The 6,833-nt window shown below is 38.1% G+C and overlaps 1 pseudogene; it reads left to right on the forward strand.

The window, feature by feature from the left end:
- The first annotated feature begins 1,118 nt into the window (after window positions 1-1,118).
- Window positions 1,119-6,100, forward strand: LOC101653836 (annotated as a pseudogene).
- The last annotated feature ends 733 nt before the right edge of the window (window positions 6,101-6,833 follow it).

Below are 6,833 nucleotides of genomic sequence, written 5' to 3' on the forward strand. Positions count from 1 at the left end.
GAAAAATGAATAGGTAATGTTATTTTTTCCCTTTATAAAATTCTTTACTCTTTAAACTTTTTGCCACAAACATGAATTTATTCTTCATAATTGAAAAAAAAATACCTTAAGGAATAAAGCATTATAGCACAGAATTACATTATACAATTATTTTAAAGAAAAAATACATTCCCAACAAAATAAAAAACTAGTTTTATTTCTCATATTCCTTTCCAGTCTCTATCTATATGTTATAAAGATGTATCCCATGGTTTGTAGACTTTGGGAGCCACAGTTGGTTAATTGCTGAACTATCAGTCAAAATGTTGGCAATTCAAACACAGCTTAGATGTTGACAATATGCTTCTAAAAGGTCACAGCCTAAAAAAAACTAGGAAACCATTCTACTCTGTCACATGAATCAAAAATAACTTGACTGCAACTAACGGCAGCATCCCTGACTATAATTGGGCTCTGTGCCCTATTTTTAATCTTTTTAAAATAAAATTTTTCATTGGGGACAACCCAGGGGTCGGATAGTCATGTCCTATCAATCTTATCCTGACAGCATTGGTTGGAAGACCATGAACCATTCTTGTAAGCCCTTCTAACAATGTGCATGTTCCAGTCACAGTCCTGTTCCTGCTTATGTAGTCCCACATGTAAATCTGATGAATTTATTGATCTGCCACCAGGCATGAAATTTGTGGCAGTTCTCATTGTTCTATGCCCTATTTATCTGTCAACCCAATTTTGAATGCAGTGTAGGGCCTCTGCCAATTGGTCCATTGCCACAATAAATGAGTGTCATGTCGCAAAAAAATAAATAAATAAAATAAAATTTTTCATTTTAATTTACAATGCTCATATGTATTCGTTTTTCATATTGCATACCAGTACCATAGTTTACTTAACTATTTCCCTATTGTTGTGCCAAACATTATTTTTGAAATCATCAAGAAGAATCTGACTGATGCTTTTGTGCTAGTTTGATATTACAATAATGTTTGAGGGATTGTAAGGTTAAACACTTATCAAGAGACAGAGGCCAGAAACAATTTAAAATGTTGTTATACCCACAGTCGCTGATGTTTACAGAATATCTGACAGGGCCACACAGGGAAACTGCCATGGGAACTATGGCACTTAAGCTATGCAAAGATGGAGAGCTGCTCTGGGAAGAACCGTATTTGGTGGTCATCGCTTATGCTGGTATTGTGTCACAGCTCTTTCTTCTTTGTTTTACCCTTTCTTTCTTTCTTTCTTTCTTTCTTTCTCTACATTTATTATTTCTTTATTTACAGTTTTTCTTATTTCTTCCTGTGTATTTTTCCTTTTCTTCTTAAAAAATCTTCCTCCTTCATTTTGTTCCCCATTATTGGGAGCCATCAACCCTTCCTAGCCAAACCCACCACACCTGTCACCCTACCCACTGGATGAGTGCCACCACCATTGGCTACATAACAGATGGCAGCGCCACTGGATTGCTAACACATGGCAGCTGACACCCACCCACCCAGCTCTCCACTGCTCTACAGAATGAGCAATTTTGGAAACACACCCAAACTCCCACCCACTACCAAATCCACCATTAACAGGTGGTGAGCACTCTAGGGCTGCCAAACTAGAACCCACTGTAGCACGCCTGTCAATGTCTCAGAGACCATACACAACTTTAAATCACACACACACACACACACACACACACACACACACTCACACAAGGGACCTCAGAACCACAGAGATAGAAAGAGGTTTCAGAAGCATGTTATACCTTTTGGAACCAAAGATGCTGCATTGAAGAACTCCTATGCCCAGGGGAGGATTTATGACAAGCAACGATTCCCAGACTTGAAAGAAAAAGAAACACCATAGTCCCCTGTAGTTGAGGTTTTGAATCTGGACTTCTTGAGTCTGTATTCCTTTGATATAATGCTATGTTCCCCCAAACAAAACAAAACCAAAAAAATTGCTATGTTCCTTTTGTTGTTGGGTGCCCCCCATCCCCCTTATCAAGAGTACTTCATGTTTGTGGCTAAAGTTCAAAGAGTACAGAAGTTTGTAAAGGGGAAAAAGAAAAAATTATCTAATTAAGTTTTCATGTATTCGTGCATATAATAGAAATGTGAGCCCATACCCTAGTTTTGGACAATTATGGGATCATTGAAAATTACAATTTCTAGCCTCTAAAAGTGTGAGAGCATATATTTCTATTTGTTAAGTCCTTCCACTTGTAGTACATATGTTACAGCAAAACTAAATAGCTGAGAGAATTCATGGAAAACAAAGAAAACACTAAGGAAATCATAAACAAAATCAATAAAAACACAGACTCTGAAAGAATTCAAGAAAACAATACAAGAGCAAATTGACACAATAGATAGAAAGATAGAAACCATACCAAAAAACCAAGTACAAATCCATGAGATTAATATTGAAATTTTAGAAATATTTGAAACATTGGAAGGGCAAAGAATTAGATTCAAATCACCGAAAGACAGAAGTAGCAATATTGAAGACAAATCTCTTAATGCTAATCTGCTAGAGAGGAACAATAAAAAAAAATTTTTTTAAGAAAGCTTAAAAAAAAAGAAAGAAAGAAGCCTAAGAATTATGTGTGACATCACTAAAAGGAATAATTTATGTGCCATCAGAAATCCAGAACAATAGAGCCCCCCCCAAAAGCGCAATGAAAATTGTTCAAGATCTATTAGAAGAAAACTTCCTTAATAGTCTAATTTCCTTAATATGAAAGATGAGAAGGAATGCATTCAAGAACCTGAACAAACCTTATATCGGAAAAATCTCAAAAGAAAGTAGCCAAGACATAGCATTATCAATCTTTCCATACCAAAGATAAAGAAAGAATCTTGAAAGCAGCTCAGTAAAAACTAAAAGTCATCTACAAAAGAGAACCAGGAAGACTAAGCTCTGATTTCTTGGCAGAAACCACGCAAGGAATAAAGCTAGTGGGGGGGGGGTGTGTGTGTGTCACATGTATAAAATACTGGAAGAAAAAAAATGGCAACTACAATTATATATCCAGAAAAAATGACCCTCAAATATGAAGGTACAATTAGAATATTTTCAGATAAACAGAAATCAAAGGTATTGTAGAAACCAGACCACCCATAAAAGAAATCCTAAAGGGAGTCCATCAGATAGAGAACCTACAGCAATGCAACAACCTGAGAGTGAGACAAATTACTAAACCACAAAGAAATAAAAATCAAAAATAAAATAAATCCACATGCATGAGAATAGAGAACCAGAGATGCCAATTTGTAACAATGAAAACTACAAAGTAAGAAGAGGAAATAACTGATATAGTTACAGAACTCCAAATGAAGAGGATGCCAAAATGCTATCAGCATAAAATTGACTATTTTAAACTTAGGGAGATAATTATAAATTACAGAGTAACTTCAAAAAATTAATAAAACTCAGCAAAAAATGAAGATAAGGTTAAGAGCTTGGAACTCAGTAAAAACTAAAACAATAGCAAAAAAGGAAATTATGAAAAAGTCTGTAGACAAAATAAACTCAGCTAGAAAAATATGACAGAAGCCATTCGGAACACACACATGCACACGCACACGCACAATATAACAACAGGAAATTCATACTTATCAACATTTATACTGAATGGAAAGGATTAACTGCATCATCAAGAAGAAGAGGAGTAGCATAATGGATTAAAAAACATGATCCATCAGGATGCTGTGTATTAGAAAGCACACAGGGGTCCTCAAACTTTTTAAACAGGGGGCCAGTTCACTGTCTCTCAGACCGTTGGAGGGCCGGACTATAGTTAAAAAAATAACTGTGAACAAATTCCTATGCACACTGCACATATCTTATTGTGAAGTGAAAAACAAAACAGGCAAAAACACCCAGTGGGCCAGACAAATGTCCTCGGCAGGCCGCATGTGGCCCTCAGGCAGTAGTTTGAAGACACAGGCAAAACTAAATCAAAAATCAAATGTTGGAAAAACATCTATCTGAATGGAAATAAAAAAATAGAAGGACCATAGGCAAGGTGGAGACCCAAAGCCCATCTGTAAGATAATTGGACGTCCCTCACAGAAGGGCCACACAGAAGGGATGATATATCCAGGGTGCAGCATAGCACTGATGAAATACACAACTTTCCTCTAGTTCTTTAAAATTTCCTCCTCCCACTATTATGGCCCTAGTTCTACCTCATTAATCTTGCTAGTCCTGTGCATGTATATGAGTACAATGAAGATCTTTCAATGCATGGAATTCAAGACAGACTATCCCCTCGAAACAGTAAGGGAAGTATTGACGTCCTGATGATACGGGTAGAGAGGGGGCAGAAAGGGGGAACAGATAGCAATGATGACTGTATAATCCCACCCGAAGGGAACAGACATCAGAATTTAAGGAGAATGGATACATGGGATGGTGTAAGTTAAGGCAAAGTAATAATAATAATATAGAATATACTGAGGGTTCAGGGGTGTGGTAGGGGAGGGGAGGAAGGGGATAAGGGGGAACTGATATCAAGGAGTTCAAGAAGAAAATAAAATATATTGAAAAAGATGAGGGCAGCAATTGTACAATAATGCTTGATCCAATGAAATTATGGATTGTATTAACATCTATAAGAACGCCTCATAAAATGTTTAAAAAAGAGGAATGGTAATATTAATTTCTAATAAAAATAGATTTCAATGTTAAAAGGAACTTGATCTTATTTACTGCTTATTCTTTCATAGTTCCATTGTATATCCTTTTCCAGTCCATTTTCCTATTCTGCTATATTTTTTCAGCATCTGTTTTTCCTCAATCAGAAGACAATGGAGAAGATGAATATCATCAGGCAAAACAAGTACAGGGACAAATGTGGAACAGCTCATCTACAGCTCACATGCAAGTTCAGGTTGGAACTGAATAAAATTAAAACAAGTCCACGAGAGTCAAATTAGGAGATCCAGTATATCCCATCTAAGCTTAGAGAGCATCTCAGGAACAGATTTGACACATTGAACACTAATGACAGAAGCCCTGATAAGTTGTGGAACGACACCAAGAACATCAGACATGAAGAAAGCAAAAGACCATCAAAAATCCCGGAATGAAAGAAAAGAATAAAGTGGATATCAAAAGGGACAAAAACGTTCTCTTGAATGTAGAGTAGCTAAAACAAATGGAAGAGGTGCACGGCAACCAAAGTGGAATTGTGTGCAGAGCCACGTGCGGCGCAGCAAAAGCTCACAGGAACCTCACAGGAGAGGACACAACTACTCCTGTGAGTTTCTGAGACAGTAACTCTTTATGCAAGTAGAAATCCCCATCTTTTTCCCATGGAGCAGCTGCGGGTTCTGAATTGTTGACCTTGCAGATCACAGTGCAGTGAATAAACACTACAACCCCAGGGCTCTGTAGTACAGGCTAGAACCCAGAAAATAAACAGCTGCTACCTTCTGAGCCCATTTCACCTGGGCTTCATCTGAGTCTGCACTGCTTCGGACCCACTCAGACTCTGAAGGAGACCTAACTGCAGCCATAAGCAGGAGTGAGTACAGTACTTCGAATGTAAGCAATATGGTCCCTGGGCCCAGAAATGCCCTACCAGAGGAGGCCGTGGTCATGGACTGAGAAACCGTGGTAGAGGTGGTTTGATCTCAGATAGAGGTTTCCAGTTTGTTTCTTCATCTCTTCCAGAAATCGGTTATCTTTGCGCTGAGTCTAGTCATCTTGCCAAAGATGGTGATCTTCAAAAGGATGCTGCTACAACTGCAGTAGCAATGGTCATTTGCCAAGGACTGCAAGGAGTCCAACTAAGGGAGAATTGCGGGTTTACTATTGGCAAACCAAGCCATCTGGCTCACGACTGTCACCACCCTGATGAGTAGCAGTGCTATTCTTCTGGAGAATTTGGACACATTAAAAAATTCTGCACCTAAGTGAAGTGCAATAGGTGCGGTGAAACTGGACATAGAGCCATCAACTGCAGCAAGACCATGAAGTAAACTGCTACTGCTGTGGAGAGTTAGGGCACCTCCCATGGAAATACACAATCGAGGCTACCGTTCAATTATTTCAGTTTGCCATCCCTCCTTTTTCTGATTTATGGTTGCATTCTTCTCTCTGAATCCTCTTCACGGACCAAAATTGGGCAGACAGTGGCTCCTCTGAGGACAGTGAGCTATATTTGTTATATGTAGGAGGAAGGGAGTGGGGGAAAATTGACTTTCTGTGTTTCACTTACCCCCTAAAGTTTATTTTTAGTTTGGTAGAGGCATTATGTATAATAGTTTGTGACACGCTATTAAAATGTTCTGATGAGGATGTAGTATAAGGTTATCATTGCTGAGGTCAGATAGATCTTGGCTGAAAGCAGAGAATTACCAGAAAATATATTTGCCTGTGTCTTATTGACTATGTAAAGGCCTTTGACTGGATGGTAACAAGTTATGGATAATATGGAGAAGAAAGGGATTCCGGAACACGTAATTGGGCTTATATGGGACCTGTACATAAATCAAAAGGCAGTCATTCGAACAGAGCAAAGGAATACTACATGGTTTAAAATTTGGAGAGGTCTGTATCAGGGTTGTGTCCTTTCACCATACTTAATTAATCTGTATGCTGAGCAAATAATCTGAGAAGCTGGACTATATAAAGAAAAGTGTGACATCAGGGAGGATCGTGAACAACCTGAAATATGCCGATGACACAACCTTGCTTGCTGAAAGGAATTGTCAAGAAATATCTAAGTTTGCAGCCTTCTGTATAGATTACAACTCAATGTAAAGAAGATACGACCCCTCACAATTGGACCAATAGACATCATCATGAGAAATGTAGATAAAACACTGACGTTG

The sequence above is a fragment of the Echinops telfairi genome, unplaced genomic scaffold (assembly GCF_000313985.2).
Source record: "Echinops telfairi isolate 266 unplaced genomic scaffold, ASM31398v2 ScPeMD7_34;HRSCAF=130, whole genome shotgun sequence".
Lineage (NCBI taxonomy): Eukaryota > Metazoa > Chordata > Mammalia > Afrosoricida > Tenrecidae > Echinops > Echinops telfairi.